This window comes from Pagrus major, chromosome 15, assembly GCF_040436345.1.
Source record: "Pagrus major chromosome 15, Pma_NU_1.0".
In the NCBI taxonomy this organism is placed as follows: Eukaryota; Metazoa; Chordata; class Actinopteri; order Spariformes; family Sparidae; genus Pagrus; species Pagrus major.
Window position 1 is genome coordinate 29,491,087 of NC_133229.1, and position 23,823 is coordinate 29,514,909.

Consider the following 23,823-nt stretch of genomic DNA (forward strand, 5'->3'; position numbering starts at 1 on the left):
ATCAAAGGCATGGAAATCTCCTGATGTGTGTGGGAGTGTGGCTACATGTGTGGGCATGTGTGGGCATGTGTGGTGTAAAGAGAGTGGCACTGGTTTGTATGAATGTGCAGGTCACCTCGGTGTACCACTTGTTAATTAGCAGAACACACACACACACAGCTCTTTACCCTCCCTGCCTGCAGCACTTCAGTACATACTCATTAACAAAGATACGCATAGATTTGTTGTGATACGCGCTGTGATTTGCTTTTCTCTTTAAGATCAGAGATGTTCTGGTTCCCAAAGATCATTAGTCAGCCTCCGTGTCCGGTGCATATCCTCACCAACGGATGCAAAAACAGGAAGCTTTTGGAGCTGTTCCTGTCCTCTCTATGACCCTTTGGTTACATGGAAATGATGGGTATAGTCTAATGTTCTGTGATGACAAATCACTCTCTCGTAGCCCAGTAGAGTTCCTATCAGTGTGTGAGTGTGTTTTAGCCTCTTCATCCCCTCATTTTCTTGTGCGGTTCGGTTTTTACTCCTCATCATCCACATATCCACAAAACAGGAGGCAGCAGTCATCTGCAAACTCTGATTAAACCCACTGTACGTTAGCCTACCTGCCTGGCACCAAATGGCAGACCAAATTAGCAACTAGCTAATGAAGTGAACAAAAACATCTAGATCCGTCCAGAGTCGAGAGTTTGTAGAGACAAAAACAGAGCTAAAAATGGAACGAATATTGGACGTTCCACAGATAGACACAAACAACTTGAGACACAAAATGATGGACCTGCTTCCTAACATCAGCCTCTTCTGCCTCTATCATAGACTGTTATTATGGCCTTAAAGGTGTGTTGAGACGCTAAGCTGCCGCTGCTGCGAGCTGAAAAAGTTAAAACCACGATAAACAGTTATGAGCAGCAGTTTCACTCTCTCCTCCTACAACTTGCCCATCCAAAAGCTTGTTTTATTGTAGCTAGCTTGTTAATACCTAATAATTACAGCATTTAAGTTAAACCTACTTTACCGGCAAATGTTTGAGATAAAATGGACCTTTAAATACTGTAATTACCTCAACATTTAAATTATTGTTGGAGAAAATGAAATAATTATACAGAAAATTAATCAAACAATTGGAACACAAGCTAAAAACATTTTTAATAAAATGTTTATAATGTCAGTTGGTAAGAGGTGAGATGCAGTGGTTGGCTTATACATTCCACTAATGCATCCCTGTGTGAGGCGTTAACACCTAATTACCATCCACAGCCACAGAAGGGAGAAAAAAATAATAAAACAAGCAAGCGGTTGCCAGTCTGAGAGGCTGAAGGGATAAGAGTTGCTAAGAATGGAGACCATTGATATTCAAATTTCTAATAAAAAGTGACCTATGCATTCCACAAAAGAGGACCTGAAACGACCTGTAGCAGAGACAGGAAGACCTTTTCAAACTGCTGTAACTCTACATCATTGAATGGCCATTCTTCATCGTTTGCCAGCTTTACGCTGACCAGACATTTATTACCCTCGACTTGTAGTGTGTAAAATGTTGTTCTGATGGGCTAATAATAGGACCCTGCATCATCCAGTGGATTGGGTGCTAAAGGCCTCGTCAAGCCTAGAACAATGTAAGATAACTAGAAATTAAAATGATTCACTGTTGCTCAAGCATTCACATAAACGTGTTGTCTGTCCCGAGTTCTGAACAATGAGGCTTTCCTAGAACTTTAATGGGTTACAGTGTATTCTGTATCGTTTTACTTGACACATGCTGCTTTTAGATGTAACTCATTGGGTTGTATTTCTCGATACGGTTAGCATTCAAGTGGTTTAGCTCTTGAGCATACAGCTGACTGATGACACACATGTACAGTGTCTTGTTCTCAATTTAAAAATGGTGCTTGATATGCATTTCAAACACATTAGCTGAAAAGGCATCAGGCACATCAACCAGTTCACCTCTGAGTTATCGTTCCTCAGCACAGAAATAGACAAGAAAATAGCCCAACATCAAGACTCGTCTTTTTGGTTGTGTGATGCCTCAAAAGTCTTGTACACACTCAGGTCTCGCCTTTTTAATTTGATTATGTTTCTGGGACTGAAGAAAACATTAGTGGCAAGGAAGGGGGGGCACACAGCATCCTTGAATCACTGAAGAACTGTAGAGTCAGCATGGGTTGAGTTCCCAAAGGAGCATCGCTAGCATGTTGTTGTTTCTTTTATTGCTTTGAAGAAATTAGGGTGTTCTAGTTTCAAAGAAGGGTCTTACCAATTACTAGTGACTTGTGCCTGATGAAGCGAATATTTAATGAACAGAGGAATGAACGATCAGCTGATATGTGCGGCAGCCAGATGTGTAATTGCAAACAACTTATGTGTCAGCAGCAACTAACACATTTGCTGATATTCAAGTGTGCAAAAAAGCAGAGGTCAACCTGTGTAGTTTGTTAAATTATGCATGTCCTGATTCATCACTGGCTTGGACAAAGCACTGTGATTATTTCCAGAATGATCTCCTGAAGTATAATAATCAGGCAAAATAAATAAGCCCTACCGGCTTCGCACTATTACAACGAGCAGCCTTCTGGGTCGTAAAGAGGGGTTATTCAGTCTCATCACTGGAGCAATGAACATGATGCATAGCAGCGACATCTGTCTTGGCATGCTATTCAAAACCTGTAAGGTCAGAACTGTACGTCGTCGTGACAACCCAGCCTCTGATGCACTTATAGTCGCTGCCCCCTCCTTTCTCCACGTTCCTCTGCATCTCCATGTCGCTCACCTATTCACCAGCCTGCCTGGGTGAAGAGCCGCAGCGGCTGCTGAGTGAAATGATAATGAAGACGGGCTAAGAGTCGCCTCTCTGTCTCCCCTATACACGCTCTCACTCTTACACTTATTCACTTCCTCTCCCTACTACTACCCTCAGTCCCCGCCACCCACCTTTTCTCAGTAAATCTGTCCAAACACTCCAGCTGTAACCTTCGGACGCTCAAGAACACTGACTCAATCTGTATACATGAATCCCTCATTGTTACCAAGAAATCAAATCATTCTGCCGGCTGCTGACAGGAAAATTGCCACCTTGAAAGCCACACACACACACACTCTGTATTTTCATCTGCACCCTCCTCCTCCTCCACAATCCTTTTCATTCCCTCGGTTCTTCTTCTTTGTCTCTCACCAGCTATTCAGGTAATCATTTTTAATAAAGGCTTATCAAGGAAAAGAGAACGCTAATGTAATGTAGCCCACTCACCTTCTTGTGTCTCACATTAATATGTTTGAGTTTGTCCAAGGTCAAATGACTCAGCCAGCTGACAAACTGACAAACACACCAGCATACTGACAGGCAACTATGACAACCCATCATTATGACTCATATTTCCAAACAGAATCGTATTTATTTTCTGCACAAAAAAAATATCACAGTCCAGGCGACACATGTAGACCATCATGCTTTTCATGACATCTGCTAGGACATATTTGCATTAATAAGAGGACACATAGCTTTAGAGTAGAGCATTCACCAGTTACCGGTGGTATACTTTTGGAGGACGCTGTTTTCGGTGAGTTGTTGGAGGACAAGCTGCAAATGTTGGTGACACATTCAGACATGCACTTTACATACTGTACTCTAATGGTCACATATTGTCTCAGCAGCTGAATTACTTTTCTGTCGATGTCTTGAGTGACCTGACTAGAAGTAGTGACATTTAAGTGTGGCTGTAATATATGGATTTCATTAGAAGCTCATTTTTTCATGTCAATAAATTGCAGGTGCATCATCCATAAGCACTGCAGTCTGCAGTCCAGACACAGATGAACTGAGGTCGCAACCAGGAACCAACCGAAAGGGATGTGATGTAACCGCTTGGTAAGGGTTAGGAGAACATCATGTTTTTGCTTATAATAACATGTTTTGGTCGCCACAAACATGCCTGGAGATGTCCCAACTTCCTGTCAGAAATATCTGGGTTTTTTTTGTTTTTCCGCAGACACAATGATAGTTACCCTCCAGTAAGCCGAGGCTTGGATGAGTATGAATCCAGTTTGGTTGAATATATGAGCAGCTGCATCTGTTTCTGTGAAAAGGTCAAAGGTACAATCTTGTTTTTTACACAAACTTTCAGTTCGGTCTCAAATTCTAAGCCAGGAACATTTCTGTAAGAAATATAATGTCACTGCTTCAACATTTCGCCTTCTCAAACTGTTCACTTTATGACATGAATTCAGCCCTACAGTGCTGTGTGTTGTTCCCAATGCAACAATGAAGCATTCAGAGTTAGCTGAAGCTGTCGCACCTCAGGCTGGGATCTTCTCTATGTGAATGGCCTGTGAGGATGATGGGTATTATGTAGTAATATTTAGAGCTACAATAGGCAGGTAAAGATATGTGAGAAACAAGTCAGAATATTTATAATCAATTCATTATATGTAAAAATATAACAGTGTTAAATTTTACATCATAAATGAAACACATTTCCTGATTCAAATCTTTTAATTCATTTGAGTTCAAAGACTTGTTTTCAGTCTCTGCGCCTGAGGGTTGGAGTGCTGATGAGTCCCTGGCTTATGTACAACTGGGAACCTTTGTGGCATGTCATTACACGTCTCTTTCTCTCTTTCTCCATCTCTTGTCATCCTGTTGTCTCTTTAGTGCTGCTAAATAAAGGCACAGCAATGCATTTAAATTTATGTGTATATATATATATATATATATATATATATATATATATATATATATATATATATATATATATATATATATATATATATATATATATATATATATATATATATATATATATATGCCAATCAGGCATAACATTATGACCACCTGCCTAATATTGTGAAGGTTCCCCTTATGCAGCCAAAACAGCTCTGACCTGTGAAGACATGGACTTAAGACCTCTGAGGGTGTCCTGTGGTGACTGGCACCAGGGCGTTTCATAGTGGATCCTCTGGGTCCTGTATGTTACGTCTTACAGATGCTCGATCAGATTGGGATCTGGGGAATTTGGAGGCCCGGTCAACACCTTGGGCCCTTTATTGTGTTCCTCGAGCTGTTCCGGAGCAGTGTTTGCGGTGTGTCAGGGCACATTGTGCTGCTGGGGGGCCACTGCCATCGGGTAGGGTTGTTGTGATGGGGGGGTGTACTTGGTCCACAACAGTGTTTGGATGGGTGGTGTGTGTCAAGTGGCATTCACATGAATGCCAGCACCCAGGGTTTCCCAGCAGAACATCACATTGTGATGAGATGATCAATGTTATTCACGTCACCTGTCAGTGGTTTTAATGTTGTGGCTGATCGGTATAGATAGATAGATGAGACTGTTCTTTTATACATAAGAAGTCTCTCAATACAGTAAGGGATGATACTGTATTCCTGTGCTATGCTAGTATGACCATCTTTGCATCAGTGTTGGCAATAGTGACTTCAAAAGGTATTTTTCATGAAATGTTTGTTCTGAGCCACAGCAGCTCCTGAGGCATCGCCGTGGCCTGAAGAGTGCACAGAAATGGTCATGGCTGAGCTATCATTCCACAGTGACCCACCATGTCACAGCTTGCACGAAACAAGGGAGAGCAAATGTCACATATAAAAGTCACAACAAATGCTCGAGCTGCTGGATGTGCTGCTCAGCTGCCTTTGACAAACTCAGAGTGGTCGCAGCTGCTGCTCTCCTCAAAGGACCGAGCCGGGGTCAGGTGCAGACGGCTCGCTGTCATGTGATCTGTGTTCATGTCGCACCGCTGCGACGGATGATCGCCGTCCGTGGTCCTGAAAGGTGTTCGCACTGTCACCTCACAAAGTTCAGGAGCAGCACACATACAGCAGAGGTCAGCTTTAATTACACTGACGAGGCTAATGCACTTAATGCTACTGCTTATTATGTGACATGCTTTTCTTGAGTAACACAAAACAATTACTTCTGATAAAAGATTTTGTTTGACTGTAACTAATGAGTGCAAAAGCCAGTTGAAACGCTTAATGGTGCATCAAAAAAAGAAAAACAAAAAAGTCTTGTTTTGTGTTTGTGTTGTTTCTTAAATAAAAGACTTCACAACATGCCTGAGGAAATATGTGAAGCTAATTAAGAGTTCTGACTGCAAAAGCTTTTTCTTTTTCTTTTCTTTTGTCTACACATTAGTAAAAATAGACTAATGCATAGATCTGAAGATCTTTTTGATATTGGAGGTTGCAAAAATAAGCAAGTGTTGATTCATCTGTCTACAAGTAAATTCTGTTAAGTTATCAATTTAATTTTGAGATCTTTAAAATCCGTTTGGGAGCCACACAGATCATCATCTGTGAATTTCTAAGCAAGAAATTAAAGTAACGGTGGGTCATTTACTGCAGAAACTGCATTTAAGCAGCCATAATTAACAACAAGATAACTCCTCCTTCAGCAAGAGACTGGTATTTGCTCCTGATTAGCTTTATTTACTATGAATTGTTAAAATCTTCATTTACAGTCTGTGTATGACATGAGTTTCATATCGAGAGGTGGAGGGGATGGTGGTGGGTTAGGGTAACCCTTACAGACGAGGGGATTCTCAAGCCAGTGACCGCAGACTGCATTTTAACATTTGTAGGTGTTGCACTGATGGAGATATTTAAGGAGACATCAGACAATTTCCAGCCGTGGTAGTGTTGACAAAACCGGGTGTTTGTGATGAGACCTTCCTGCCATGTTCGTACCGACCAAAGCGAGTATTTTAGGTTCAAACAGTTTCCCTAAACTCAACCAAGTTGTTTTTATGCCTAAATCCAACCAGACAATAGTGCTGTCAAAACATAATTTGAAACTTGAACCTAAAAAAAAAGAAAACATCTTTATCATCATGCTGTATTATAAATAAATGTACATTTTTAACATATCTATTTTTCAGAAACGTACATTGTAAGCATCTATTCAGGCCACTGGGTTTGGGGGAAGACCCAGCAGACCAGATGTTTTTCTTTAGCTGTCTAAAGAGCCTCAAGAGTGCTCGGAGATGGGTTGGAACATTGTTGTGAAAAAGAATCTATAAAAAGATCGGAGGGATGGTTTTTGGCAGTTTTTAAGTGACTTGCACTGTTCAGGCTGTACATCTGTCTGGCGGTTGGAACTGTGACTCTGTATGAACGGCTGGAGGTGTCTGACAGCTGATTTAGAGGCCGGGCCGTGGCAAATGAAGCGCGGCACTAATGGTCCTTCCTGCCACAGCTTTAATGGACATACCCGCAGAGCACCGGGCACAGAGCATGAGCCTGCCAACATGCTGAGGGGTAGGATGTGGGAGGGGGTGAGGAGACGTAGTCACGGTGGAAACGGAGGAGAAAAAGCAAAATATGTGAAGAAGTGAATCTGGAGAGCAGAGTTTGGTGAGTCCTGTGGTTTCTGGCCGTCGTCCTTTTTGGTGAAGATGCCAACAGAGGGAAGTCCGTCTCTTTGCACAAGCAGGAGAATAACGTCAAAGATCAGTTTCACTCGGCTCAGCACTTATCTAGTTACCTCACTCTCGTTCACTCTCCCTCCCTCCTCCTCCCCCCTCATCTCATTCCCCCTGATCACCAGTGACCTCTAGGAAAACATTTTCAGCACCCAGGAGATTTTTCTTTTGACAGAAACCATTAATCCTCACTCAGGATTTAATTCAAGTCAACTCTCTGAGTCTCACCTTCAGAAGCAGGTGGCTTTCCCAGTTTTAATTAATGATTACTAATTGAGGTTCGATTACACCTGATTGCACGAGCTGGTCGAGATTTCTTGCAAAAACACTTGAGGCTTCTATTTTAGCAGTTTTTGTTCTGAAAATGAATCCAAACATGTTGCACATAAAATTCACAAACACATTATGATACTTGAAAAAATACCAGTTTGATTAAAAACTTTTTTCCTGCAAGGTCGACTTACGAGATCATTTTTAAAGGGAGTAATTGGACCTTATGCTAAGAATATTTTGTCAAACTGTATTTTTACTGTTTATGGTAAGTTTTCATTTTTTTCTTTGCTTTCAAATATTTTATTCATTGTGGCTCTGTAGCAGTCAGAGAGGGCAAAAAAAAAAAAAAAAACATTTTCACTTGGAAAGTAATGATTCTCCACAACAGGTTGTGACGGATCTGAGCTGCAGGCTAGCTGGGTACAGCTCCATTTCCATCCTTGTTAACACGTGTGTAGTAGTTGCTAATGATGCCCAGTGTTTGTTTGTCTGTGGCTTTTGTTTTGTAGCCCAAAGTGCAACATTCAAAGGGATTCTGTGGATGTAATGCTTCCGCTTTAATGCCTCTGGGGCCCGTTGGACTGTTTGGGTGGCTTGTGCTAATTACAATTCAAATGCTGTCTCCCTGCCTGTCTGGTTGAGTTGCACTGAGCTGCACTCAGGAGTGTGTGTGTGTGTGTGTGTGTGTGTGTGTGTGTGTGTGTGTGTGTGTGTGTGTGTGTGTGTGTGCGCGTGCGTGTGCATGTCATCATGCCCTAAGAGCACCCTGACCCACCTCTGATGCTCCCATCATTCACGTTCATTTTGCAGGCAGAAGCCGGTGACTTTCCTGATAGGAATGTGAATTTCTGAGGTGTGTGACATGGATCACCATGACCACATTCTGCCTGAAATAAAATTACTTTCAATGAAGTCACCCTAAATGTAATTTATTCCAACAATGTCAAGCTCAAAGTTATTAAAATTAACATGAAACGATAACAGTATCCCCATCTTCCATTCCTCTGCGCCTTCCTACTAGTTTGAAAGACACAACGGAAAAGAGATGACACTCAGGTCTTAAGTTAGCCGAGCGAAGATGTTTATCCTGCAGTCGTTTCACTTTCAACCTCAACAACTAATAGATTAGATCATCATGAAATATGGTGTTTGTACCATGAATCCTAATGACGTTGGTTATCCCTTGCCTTTCCCTCTAGCGCCACCACAAGGTTTACATTTTTATTTGAATAACTCAGGCTGCCATTGTCAGGTAGAAATATCCATTTGTCCAAAATTAATGACATTCCGATCAGTCAAAACTGGCTGACTGAGATTTTATTTTCTATATCTTTGCAAAACATTAATTTCATCATTTAGTATGCCAGGGTTCCTCAATTAACCTGTTTTTGATCATCATAATTCCTTATTTTCAATTTTCCTTTATTACCTTTTGAATTAAAAATAATCTAATTAATTACTTCCCATTGTTTTTGGTAAACAGATTTTGTCTTTGGACAGATTTTGTCAGTGCAATAGTGTCACAACTGCACAAGAGTCACAAAACTTTACAGCTGGACCACATTGCCGACCTGAGCAGTGCAGGACGGTTGCGTTGCTGTACTGCTGCAGATCACATGTGTCTGTGGGTGTCGGTGCTGCAGTGCTGCTACATGTAGTTTGCCTAATTCATGGATTCATAGTATGATTAAAAAAGTTTGAGGTAGGCAACTTGTTAACCAATCAACGCATTTTTTTTGTACCCAGGAAATGAAAGTGGCAAAATGCTCTATTTTTAAAACCCATAGAAACATTTAATTACTAATATCTTTTAGATTTACTTTTTTTTTTACAATTTACTTTTACTATAGAGTGAAATGATTCAAGAAACAGCAACAAGGACTTAAACAAGCACCATTCCTGACTTTGGATTAATGAGGAGAGAGAATGTAGAGCCATTTAAATATCCAATCTGCCTCCCTGAGACGCATTAAAGCCTTTGGAAAGGTTTGCTACCTCCTATTTCCCATGAGGTGTCGAAGTGCTTGCTCATGTGTGAACACACGCGGTGTGTGTGTGATGTTTTTCTGTGTCAGTGTGGTTGTAGTGTGCCGACAACTTTAGCATTCATGAATTATGCATTCAGCCAACCTGACTAATTAATGTCGTGCAACATGCTCTTCTCCTGGCTTCTTTTAGAACTGCTGTATGTTAACAGTGTACAGATTCCACTGACGAGTTAAGGTTTTATCTATAAAAGCCTTTTTAACAGAAGCCCAAGGTAAATAAGCAGTCAATATGTCACATTGATAGATGCTGGCAGCTCAGCAGGCAGGCAGATGGAAATGGGAACAAATCTTCTGTAAAAGGATACTCAGAGCACATCGTCGGCCTTGTTGAACACAGGTAAGAGGAAGATCCGTCTCGTGTATTCTACTATCCACAACTGCTGTTCTGCGCTCGCTTAATTTATTTATTTACTCTCAGTTTGTTTTTTATTTGCAGCAACACAGAGAATTAAATTTACAGCGCAGACTGGGAGACTTTCAAACTTGTACTGCTCACATTAATGGGATCAATACAGTGGGATGTTTAGTCTCGTTCAAGGAGAAGTCTCACTCTGAAATCTTGAGAGGCGAGTTGTTATAGTCGTTGCCTTGGACTTAGATTGTCGAAATCACTTAAATACTCGGCCGTGACTTTGGAAATACATTTCTGCTGTCAATTTCTCTTGGTAAAGTCCAACCTCCTCTCTTTCCACCGTCACCTACCTGCAACAACTCACCTGTAGCGAAACATCGGAGCAAGATCTTTTATTTTAACAAAAATATCTGTCATATCATATCATTTCCGTAGTGTTGTCAGACACTTAGACTAACAACCACGCTCAGAGTTGCCCCAGTGGGTTACATTGCAGCCATTGCAGCAGTGTCTTTGCTGCCAGCTGAGAAGATCTACTGGATGTATTTCGAATCATTTACGCACCAAAACATGTAAATAAAGGGTCCAGGTTTAAAAATACCACAATTTCCCTTTAACACCATTGCCATTTTGGAGGTGGATATTGAGTTGCAGGCAGCGGAGTTAAAGGGTCTGACCCTTTACACACTGTGATAATGACTCAGCTGTACTCATAATGGTAGCCTCATAGCTCAGATCAGTACTGTTCACATTGTACTATAGAAGGAATGACACAAGAAAGACTGGGTCAGCCCGAGATAAAAATACCATTCCTGATTATTTATTTTTTTTATATAAAAATGTAATCTACCCCACCCCAATGCTCTGACCTCAACCCCATCCAATGTCTTTGGTATGGGATGAACTTGAGAGCCAGACCTCATTGTCCAACCTCACTTATGGTCTTGTGGCTAAACGGAAGAAAAACCCTGCAGCCAGGTTCCACAATCACTTGGAAACATGTCATTTTCAGGTGGTCCTCATCAGAAAAACTACCAAATAGGTCGACAGTGAAAGCAGTTCATCATGACCCATATTTCAATGTCTGTTTCGGCAGTGACCTCTCGTGGCTGTAGTAATTATTAGGGCTCTAACAGAGGAAGTGAGGAGCAGTAGAATGAAGAGTGCACAGTCCAGAGATGGAGGGTTTGGAGGATGGGCGGTCGGGTTAAACAAGCGCAGGACTTTCATTCAGGAGACTGTTGTTCTGGTCTAGTGTGAAAAGTAAACTGAAAGTTATTTCAACTTAATATCATAGTTATGTAACGTCACGTACATTACGTAACATAACTGCTAGAACCAAAGGAAAACAACATAAATCAAGGCTAGGGCATCAACATATAATATTGTTATGGCCTTTCCAGCATTCAGCTTTTTTGCTCTCTTCCAGTGTAGGTGTGTATCTGCATTGTCAGAACACAATGTTCTGTCTGTTGTCAACACCATGTCCTTGATAACATGTCTCTCTCCAGTGAGAGGGGATGAGTTCAAGCTTCACAGCTATGACATTTTGTGAGTATTTTTTATTACTACTTAGTTTTTAGTTCTGTAAGACGACAGTGTTATTACTGTTAGCTTCTGTTTTATTTGTTTCTAAGGTTTAGCTGTTATTGTTATTTCAGTTAACTCAAACATTTGTCACACCTAGTTTCAGTTTTCTAGTTTAGTTTATTTAACTGTAATGAACTCGCATGGAAAACTGAAGGGAGGGAAACAAATGCCCTGAAATTACTGTAATACGGCCTCAGAATGCTGAATGCATTTACAGCAGTTTATTCCGGCCAAACAGATCGTTAGTCCACCCAGAGGGATGCCAAAAAACTCAGAGCAGGAATGGACCATATTTATGGATGCCAGCTGGAACATCCCATTAAAATGTGTAACCAAGGGACTCAACAGTTGTCCTTAATACAAATCTGAAAACTTTAATATGCTCCAGATAAGATATTGTTGTTATAACACCTGCATGCATGTTGAAATTATAATTGAAGTTGCTAAGTTTTATTTGTACAAAACTCACTCACTGTTTGCACTTTAAATTGTTACAAAATGCATTACACAAAATCACAAATGAGAATAAAACAGCCAGTTAGTATTGAATCTGACTGTAAAAGTGTTGGAGGGCTCAGATTCAGTCATCTCAAAATGTGTTAATGAATAAGATGCGTCAGAATTTCTTTTCATCACGTCCGATGGTCTCTAATATTTTGACTGCCGAGCTCTTGAAAACTTCCGGGCCGCAAAGCATGTCGTGTTACTATGTCAACCGGCAGCTGTGAGTTGTTAGCTGCAGCATAATTGCACATTGAACTGAGTAATACATTTTGTTATCCTTGCAAACCCATTTGTGGTAGGTTTCTGCAAACTACAGATATGTTGAAACTTTACATTTCTGCATGTTTAAATTTTTAGTTTTAGTTTGTGACAAAGCCGCGCTAATGGTTTGGTTTTCTTGTTTATTTTTTCAAATGATGTGACATAAGTAAGTTAACATATGTAAATCCCATAACTTCCCTTTTGTGAGTGATGCACTTATGTGACTTGTGTTACGTGACTTATGCAGCAACGACACTGAACGTAGTTCTTTATCCTCAGTATGATATTTTCCTCACCCGAACCAAGTAGTTTTTGTGCCTAAACCTGAGTGAACCATGGTGGTTTGACAACGTTAACAACAGTCCAAAAGTCATTATATATGAACTTTCTTCATGTGCAAAACTGACAGTAGAGGGGTGTGTAGACCGACCAAGCTGTCATATTTTAACGAGTTGAAAGCTGGAACATGTTGCTCAAACGGTGGTCTCTCACCAGACAGCCATCAGCCCCTGCTGTCACGCCACCACCACGCCCTCCATCTCCTGATATAAATGTAATCTGGCCATGATAAGACACGTACAGTAGAAATAATGTGTCACGTATGAAATGTACAAATTGGTTTGCAGAGAAATATGATGCTGACATTCCAATCTGACAACTGGACTGGTCTTTGCAACATCCCACATGTTGTGACTACAACAGACTTTATTTCTAGTAAATATCATTAGTAATGACTTGGAAACGCTTCACTCTGAGAACTTATTATTACATTTTCACACTGGCTACCTCAAGTACCAGCTGAACAGCAGCTGAATAAATAATACAGACAGTTTGCTGGTATTATAATTAATTTTGAATATCTACCTTGTGGAAAATAGGACACACAAGACAGTAAAATTTCAAATTTGATCATGTCCATAGCTTTATTGTCTCTGTTTCTCTACTTTATATGCTATTAGACACACAAGTACAAACAGATCCCTTTATGATTGCACAAAGTGTGGCCAGAGCACATTATTCTTCCCTTCCCCCACTTGTTGCAGTGGATTTAATGAAATTATTTCACTTTGTCAGTGTAGTGATAAGATTTGTATTGACAGAACCTCTCAGTCCAAAGTAGCAGTGCATGGCCCGCTATTCAAAAATCAATACCTGGCAGCGGGATAATCACCAAGCTACAGACTGCAGCCAAAAAATTGAGAGCTGGTGGCTTCCCTCATTCCAACCTGCACTGTCTGTGGAGAGGAGTGAGTTTCATGTGTGCATGCCTCTATTTGCACATATCCCACCTCTGTGCAGCAGCGCAGTACATGTGTTCTTTCCAGTCCTGAAAGGCTTCTTACTGTGGTGTATCTGACATAATCCTGAGTGTGCATATCTTGTAAAATGAAACATAAATTACTTTGAGGCAGTTCATCTTTCAAGAACCTTTCACCCCTTCTTCTATATCCTGCTGCTGAGACATCTCAACAGGATCAGGTGTTTGTTCAAACAGCTCGAAACATGTTTGTCTTCAGGGGGAAAGTAGTGTAATGTCCTTTTTTTTTGCAGTGGAATATCGAAAGGAGGAGTTTGGGATGGATGGCGTTTGAAGTCGATAAGACTATCCTTGTCTAACCTTAATTATAGCAATTCAAGATGTCGAAATCCAACCACAATTTAATTATAGGGGTGAGGTGAGAAACTGCTCACATGAGTAAATGTTTGGATGCTTTGTCATTTGGTATGAGAACTAATGTTCATATTACCAAATAAAAGGGGGGGGCTCTTTAAAATGTTGACTAAATAAGGCCATTATAGCTTCAAACAACAGACAGACAGAAGTACAGCTGCATTATGAGACTATGAGGAAGCATCGGGTCAAGTAAAATTTACAGCACAGGCTGATATTAAATTACGTGTAAATATCTTTAATGCCCAACAACAGGGTTAAATGTATTTCCTTTCTTTTAAAAATGTCGGAAGTCTTTTTAGATATTTAAAATCCTGCATTTATCTTTAGTACATGTAGTGCACATACAGTATGAACAATAAACTGGATCCATTAGAGATGTTTTTGTACTATTGTCTATCTATGTTTGAATTATATTCTATTTTTGTGAAGAAATAAGTGTTGACAATCCTCATAATGTCTGTTTTATTCTTGTCTTGTGTCTTGTATTGTCTTGTATCTATGTTATTCTTCAGCAGCTGTTTTACTGTGTTTTCTCAGCACTACTTTTGTTTTCTATCCTGCATTAAGCAGCTCAGGGAGATGCTCTGTTGTTTCATTGTTTTTGCACAACGAAAACAAAGACCTGAATCTTGAATCGTGTTTGCTATTTCGTCTTCTATACGTTTTTGTCCGTGTTGTTTTGTTTCTTGATGGGTTACGGCCACAATAGTGTCAGCTGACATGTGTACGCAAGTTAGAATGAGCACAAGACACAAACGACATCTAAATATGTTGCTCAACAAAGCTATAAGTGCCCCAGACTGCACAGGGTATGTTAAATGAACTAAAACAACAACTATTGAATTGCATGCAGTCAAATGGAATCTGATACAGTGGCAGTGTTTAGCACAAGGCAACTCTCCTCTGTCCAGGGTTTTCTATTTTTCTGGTCCCTCTGTGTAATCCCGTTTGTCTTTTCTAAACAACCACTGAGACACCAGATACATACGTATCACTTCTACAAATACAACTGACAAATACAGTTGTTGTGTTACAGAATAACTCAGGGCAAGCCACCAAACGGCCTGTCCAGCCCTTCAAGTCCAGCTCCCCCAAACATTTCATTAGATGAACGATTCCCTTGCACCGCTTTAGAGGAGCAGTCTGTAGCACCTGGCCAAGGTGAGAGCAGCCGCTGGATTTATAGTGGAATGCGCATAACCTCAAGGTGAACTAGCTAGTAATGACACTATCTCTGCGCTCAGAGACTCTCTCTCTCATCTTCACACCGCCTATAAAACCGAAATATGTCCAGAATCAAGGATCCTGCCAGCTCCTGCCACTATGTCCTGGCAGTGTTTTCCATCCAAATAAGAGCTGGTCTTTTTCAGATATCCCCCGTTCACATTGAAGGGCTTGTGCTGTTGTTGAATCTTTCTACGAGTCTTTTCAGACGTCTTGTACGGATGCCTTTAAATCTCACAGAGGGGAAGCGAGCCTGCAGCATTCCGGGACGTAATGAGGGTGAGTTATTGATAAGACAGAATCACATAAACTGGACAGATGACTGGTCATCAAAACTGTGCTGAAAGATAAAGGGGAACATAAAATAGATTTTGTGGATTATAGGACACAAGCTTTAAGTTGTTTGTAAAGTCGTGTGTGTGTGTGCACGCCTGGCTGCATGTGGCTGTGTGTATTAGTGCATATTTATGCCCATTTTGTGTGATCATATAGCTGATATGAGTGGTGATATGCAAGATTTGAAGAGTGAAGAGGATATATATATCTCATTAGATGTAGAGCAGCCTGTCCTTCCTTACCTTTTCTATGAGACAGTCCGAAGGAGTGCATCATAATAAACATCTTAAAGGTAAACGTGCCGTCTGGAAGATGAAGTCTGATTCTCTGATGTCTTCCTCTTGGACTTCAGGACAGCTTCAGTATTTGTCCACTTGTTTATTTACCCCACTTTTTGGAGGTCTCCATCACAAACCTTTGCTCTGAGTATGAAACAATCTCCTCTTGTAGGCATGAATTTTTTAAAAGTTTGCTACTTTGTGGACGAAAAAAGCCCAAAGTAGTCAGCTTAGATTCACAGCAGTTACAACTGAGAGAGTCCAGTGTCGACCTGGAGTCACAGCAAAATGTCCACCGAAACACGAGAACTATATTCCCCTTTTGCTGTCCATATATGGACATGTTTTAGCATATTCCAAACACTTTACATTGTAGAATGCTAACATATTAGCAGCAAGGTTAGCTGCTTATTTCCTTATGTTGTCACTTAAGAACAACATAAGCCAAACATTCTGCAGTAAAGCCCCAAAAGGCTGCTGTGTGTTGAGCCTAATATGTTGTTATACCTAAACAACTGAATAGGTCAACTTCCAGTGACTGGGCCTCCGTCAATTGGTTGAGAAGCGATCGCAGTTTGGTTTTGGAAAAGATCTTGCAAAAAGGTTTGGGTTAAAGTAAGTACGGTCCCTTAGTAACATAAAAGAAGAATTACAGTTTAAGTATGTTATGTAAGTCAAAACTAATCACCGATGGCTGTTGGTTTTGCAAGGGACATGAAAAGGAGTGCTTGTGTCTGTGCTTGTTTGTCCCCCATCCTCCTCCTTGTACGGACTTTGTTGCTGTTATACATCAGCTCATTTTGTCCTTCGCTCTGCTCATAATTACTACGGCCACTAGAGATCACGCCTAATAATAAATGTAAATACAGGTCACACTAAACTAATGGCACAAATGACATGGGACCAAATAAATACAAAATAGAATAGAAATAACATCTTACCCGTGTCCTGCACTCTCTAAGCTGTCCTGTCAAATAAAGAAAGATAGATAGATCCCCCCAAAATATGAAAATAAAATTAAAATAAAAAAAAAGCCTGGACTCACACAAAAAAACTGCACTCACACTGCACTGGAAGCTTCCAGGCATCAGGTCGTAAATACCAAACATTTGATACGATCAGAGTGGGTTTTATCTGTCAGTGAGTCTATCACTGTGGTTAGATTACTCTTAGAAACACTCCATTACCAGATAATCTGTGCAAGCCATCAGCCCAGACCTAGATCAGGATCAGGGGACTCCCTCTCAGTTGTCAGATATCCAAATATGTTGTTAATTGTACCGATAAGCCTCTAGACTGCCCTCCCTTTCCTAACCCACAAGGCAGTGCCAGAGCACTAATTTTTGCAACGCCCTGGTTCGTGTTTGGAATGTGTGCTGCACATTTTAGCAGGCATGTGCATCCGACATGGTCATGTTGTGTGCAACCAAAGCAGAATTGCGAGAGGCACCTAAGAAGATGAGACTTGATGTGTATGTGAAATGGAAACTAACTAATCAGCTTTAGGGGAGCACTTATTGGGGCATTGGAAACTAATCAAATTGAAGAATGGAGCTATTCAAGTCTAGGAACAAAGCATTCAGTCTCCCACAGAGGACAACAAGAAGACATATTAAAGAACTGGAGTTACTGCAACAACAGACAGACAGCCACACCCAGTAATTGTGTTGTTGTTTTATTTACAGTTGAGTCCACAGACTGCTGTCACCACAAGGGAATATTCTTTTTTAATACGTAGACATGTCTTTAAATTCATCACAGCACTGATTACTTTGATTTACAACCTGGACACAGCAACAAAATGACACGAGGGTGAATTATTTGTTACAGAACCAACCCGACAACGAGACAATACCACTTCATGTACAGTTAGCTGCAAGATGTAATAACAGCACTGATGGTTTCATTGAATAAGTTTGTCCTTTTTCAATCTGAGTTGTATTGTTGTAACAATGGGAAGGTTATGAAAACAATAATCACTTCTCTTCTGTGACTCAGATGTTTGTTCTCTTCCTATGACACCCTCCAATATGACATTAAATGTGTTGTTTCAGTAACTGCAGAGATCTGACATTAACTACGGCCTGTATTTCCATATTTCTTGTTGTGCCGACAAGAGAGGGCTGAGAAATCTCAAATCACAGCAGTAAGAAATCATATTTTTTTATGTTCCCAAAGTATTTACAAGCGGTGACCAAATATCCCTCTGCATTCTTACTTTGGAGTGTGAGAAGTGTTGATCCTTGACCTGAAACATTACTAGTTAAGACGATTTTATACAGCAAGCATCACATTCAATGTCTCACGGGCCAAAAACAGCAGTGGTTTCCAACTCAGGCCAGAGTCTGAGAAAACAAGATAAACCCCCCAAACAACTTTAGGATTCTTGACAAAATGGAGTTAAACCTCAGGAGAGACTATTCAGACAGTATTCTGTCTGTATTCTCAGACAGCTGAGGTTTGGTAGTCAGACAATTAGTTAGATCGAACTCGATGGTTTTGTTTTGTAGAAAAACAAAGTGCAACAAGGGAATTAAAGCCCAACAGTAAGATTATATTAAGTCAAAAATAATGCTGTTCATTAAATGAGTCCAATACTAAAGTTATACACGCATCATTAAAAGTTTCCATTCTAACATAAACTCCTCAATTTTTACATTTTCCCAAAACGTCAAGGAAAACTTTGGGAATTACCCATTTTTACCTAAAGTGAGTCTATAAGTAGCCCAATGTCCTCTCAGCTTTACACTTTCTTGTGTTTGAGCAGATCTAAGCTAATAGTAGCTTGTTAAGGACTCCACTTCATGGAGAGTGGTATCAATATTCCCATCTTTCTCTCAGTAAGTGTTTTTCACAAAATGCAAAATTGTCTTTTTAAGCATTTTAGGATTTTCGTAGCAACGGCAGACAAGGCTGATATGTGCCTCTAAATCTTTCTGCTATTTTGTTAGCTTGCTATAATTAAACTTAAAATGGATCAAACCAATATGAAAAGAAATGCTAAAGTAGTTAAAGCTATAATTACACTACAATTTAAAGTGATGGCTACTCTGGAGATTTTAAATGGCAGTCAAAACATGATTCACAAAGTAGCAGAGCTTAAAACTTGGATGGTAACATTTCAGACTTTAAATTAGCATATTTACTCATAAATGGTTGCGTGCTGTTTTTAATGTCTCATTGTGCGATGGCTGCAGCTCAGGAGTTGGAGAGGGTTGTCCAGTAATCTGATGTTCGCTGGCTCGATTTCCAGGCTCCTCTGGCTGCATGTCAAAGTACCCTTGAGCAAGATATTGAACCCCAAATTGCTCCTCGTGAGCATCAGTGCATGACACAGGCATCAGTGTATGAATCTCTGTGTGAAAGGGTCTTGTAAAGCGCTTTGAGCAGTAAGTGGACTGGCAAAGGACCATGTATGTGTATGTATATATATATATATATATATATATATTTATGATGACTGTTATCAGGAATCAACTGACTCCGTGCAGAACGTGGAAGACAGTTCTGGCCTCCACATCATCCATTAATTCCTGACAATGGACGTGTCGTTGGGCCTTATCACTTACATCAAAATCATGCACATTTTGAAGCCAGACCTACTTTCTACACAATTACAGTAAGTGCACATAACTCCCAGTCCGAGGCTTAGCACAGCATGAAACAGCATGATGTCCACCTTCCAACACAACAATAAACCCTGGGAACATTTGTGAGACGTTTTTTCAGATTTTTCCCCTCATACAATTGGATCCCATTATGAATATAAGCAACTGCTGCGTCCACCTCAGGATGAACCGAAACGATTTCTAAAACTTCCTGTCAGCCTTTATAATCTTTTTTTAACAGTCTGCTATGGAGGGCTTCCGACTGTGTTCCAGTGACAGCAGTAATAAATGGTCTTTTTATATGCTGGCTGTTTAATACCCATATAAACCCCCCACCTCCCCTTCCAGATCTAATTTTGTGTGTGAGTGCAAGTATGGGCCACGGCTGCCAAAAGAGCAAACATAAAAATTTGTGAGTGACTTGATAAAAGCAAGATAGCTGAAGGTAATGAGAGGAGAAATTCATTAAATTGGAGGCATTTTTCACCCAAATGGAGAGGCAAAACAGCAGTCCCATTCTTATCGTCAAAGAACATCAAAAGAAAGAGCTTTTGGTGCTTTAACGCCTGATTTGCTATTTGCATTTCTCTTCTATTTCTAAACACTGTTGACACTTTGCACAACTCCTACAATGGTGATAAGAGGCAAACAATTACAACTCCTGCACTTTCCCTTCAGGCACACACACACACACACACACACATATAAAAGCAATTTTTGCAGTTTCTATACACAAACACACCGCTCAGTTGAAGATGTATGAGTTATGAGATGGCGGTGTGTGTGTGTGTGTGTGTGTGTGTGTGTGTGTGTGTGTGTGTGTGTGTGTGTGTGTGTGTGTGTGTGTGTGTGTGTGTGGTTGCGCGCGTGTGGTTGCGTATGTGTGTATTTGTGTGTTTCGTGTCTGCAGCAATGGTGTAGCAGAGCAGAGTGACAATGAAGGGGAGAAAAAGAGAACATGATTGAGTGGGACATTTTGTCAGCAGCAGACGTGAGCTGGAGCTCGGATTGGTCGTGTGTTTGTGTGTGTGGCTATAGGGGGAGACCAAAGTCTGAGTCACCCTGGACCTATTCTTTACTTCTTTATTGGCATTCGAAAGCAGCCACCTCTGTGCTAACCTGAGCTGTGTCACGGCTGTTGATAGGGCTGCCAGTGCCCATGTCCCTGCTGATTGTGTGTGTGGTTCTGTGCGTATGTGTGAGACAGAGTGTGTGTTTGTGTCTGAACTTGGGGGACATATTTTGTAATTTAATCACCTGATAAGCATCTATTTGTGCACATAATTAATATATCGAGTTTGCTTTCATCGCATTATGCCTGAGCTAGTTACAGAAGCATGTTGCATTAATGATATTTTGAAATGTTTTCTCGATGATTATGATTGTCAGCTTTAGGTAGTCAGACTTAAGGCTTCAGGAGAAAAGAGATGATTTTAATGAAAGTGCATTACTTGCAATCCACCAGAGGTTCAGAGAGACAGGAAAAAGTCTTTAACACAACAAATCTTATTAGTCTTTGCTCACTACATCTTAGCCTCTGTGACCCTCAGGTGTGAATAACCTACAAGTTAGGAACTTCTTTTTAAAATAGAAAATGTTCATGACATTGCCATGACAATGAGATTTGTAAACCATTATTCTAAAAATAGCTAGCTAGCTCACCAGTTGCCTGGAGCTGCACTTCCAGACACCTATCCTGTGTGCCAGAGGAAAAACAACTGACTAGTACAAAGATAACTCCGACAGCGTCTGAGATGTTTCAGAGATCCTGTATTGATTTCTTTGAGAATGGTTTAGTTGTGGATGATGACCTAAACTGAACTGATAACACTGCCAGAGGTCTTTATTGATTTGCTTGGGAAGATAGTTTCAGGACGAGTTTGGGAAACTGAAACAAAGTGAATTTCTATCTTTTGTTGTTTTTTTGTTGAATCACTGAAGGTGAGTAGTTTTTTGAACAGTGGAATCTTGCCTAATTTGCCATCAGGACAAAGTCTCGCTGCTGTTGTGAACATACCCTTATCTTTTGAAAGAATAATTAGAAAATGTGAATGACAGCAACAAAACACACCAACTCAGTGATGCCATTGAAATGACTGCACGGGATGCAGAAAGTGTTTCTAGTCCTTAGTATTTGCATTGACTTTAACTCAATGAACAGTCCTCACAACAAATACTCTGATCTAAGCGTGTCTGCTGGATGGTTTGTGATGGTGGCATTCAAAGAGAAGTGGACGTAAACCAATGGCTAATTTAATGGTGTTTGTGTGAGACAAAGCCGACTTTTCTTCTAAATGGTGCCACTTAGGCACCAGAATCAAAAGGATTACAGAATGAAAGGGATTAAAGGCCTTTTGTGACAACAAATTAAACTTCACGCATGAATGTTGGAACACAACTTTTATCCACACACGCACACACACACACGCACACACACCCACACACCAAGACACATACAAGGCATCAGGAGTGAACTGCACAGCTGCAGCACAGCGTCTGAGAAAACAGACTGGTTTTCTTTCAGAGGACAGATGGCTGTCAGGAATGCACACCCCCTAAAATCAATGACGTAATTTTTAATTAATCTCACTAACAGCGTGACTGAACTCACTCCCCAGGCTTTAGCACTGTACTTTGGTTAATTCGGTGGCAGGAACACATGGTTCTAACTTGTGGATCTCCTCTATTATCTCCAGAGGAGAAAGTAGTCCAGTTTAACATGAATGGCACCAGTAACTTTAGGCTGCATTATTAATTTCTTGGCAACTGAAAAGAAGAAGAAGCTGGAGAAGAATGTTAAAACAAGCCGACAGATGCACACACCTTAAACACAGATGAACAGCAGACACAGTGTGACAATAGCAGTTGGGGTAGTGTTTGTATCCACCAACTCCTGAGGGGGAAAAAAAAGTTTTTCTTAGCATTAAAATGTTTTACTTTCTTCACCAGCTGGCACTTTCGTGTGCGTACCATTTGTTGTAGACTACAGTGGGTCTGTCAGAGCTTGTTTGCTGAAAACAAATACTACTCAGGTTCATGCACCATACAGTGCAAGCCAAGAAACTAAGCTGTGAACCAAGAGGTTCGGTTCAGACTGCAGGCAAAGATATATTTTTGTCTTAAATTAGATCTTTAGACAGACTGTGCACACTATTATTTGGAAGTGATCAGATCGGATTTTTGTGTCCAGACTTCACCAACATATCTGCATGGGTTGCTACGATGCAGCTTTATTTGGAAGTATTAGAAATGGAAAGCCATCGTCTCACTCTCCAACCAAACACACTTTCAAGTCCAGGAACAGACCATTTGTTTCAGCGTGACCGTCCACAGACTGTTGTTTTCTGTGTTGTCTTTCATACCATTTTGCTGCTCTGATGCACTTCTATGACTCTGGACTTGTTGTTGTTGTCGTGTGGCACCGTGTGAGTGACACAAAAGACTTATGAGTGTCCAAAATGAGACACATCTGTAGAAATCTGATTTGAATCGCTTTTCAAACCGCCTCCAAATGTGGTTTGGATCAAATTTGGAAAAACTGTGTTCTTAAAATAAATCTGGATATAATCTCGATATACCAAAAAACGGATTTGGCCTGGCGGTCTGAACTGAAGGTTAAGAGCCCAAGATAAGGGACTTCTGGCTAAATTAATTGGATTTTTCTACCTTTCAATGTTATGCCAAGAAGGAGATGAAGAGGGTAGATAGCAGATATCATCAAAAATACATTAGCATACTGTATGATGCAATAGAAGTAGAAGCTGTTAGAAAACTTCCATTTTACGTATAATATACCAGGATTTTCCTCATTTTTCTATTTGAATTGAAGGCTGAAGCCAAATCACATGGTCGGGTTTCTGTTGTAAATGTGTGAGAGGATATTACAGAGTTGAACAAGAGAGCTGGGAGCCATTTACTCGATTTGTTGAAATCCAACTAGACAAGCGTATGTGGCCTTGTTTCCTCTCCTCACTCCTCTTCTCTCTTCATCCCTGAGCATCTGTTTGCATCCCCTCTCCCAGGCTTCCTGTCTCTCCCTCCATCTCTTTTTTTGTTCTGTTCCCTGGTTACCATGTGGGCACAGTGTGAGATGTGTTTGTTTGTCTCCTTCGGCAATCTCTTTCCCAGACCGAGAAACTGGAGACAGGCACACACACACACACACACACACACACACACACAAACTCACTGATACATGTTTCCGTGTGCACAAACACCTAGAAACACACATTTGGGCGCACACGCATGC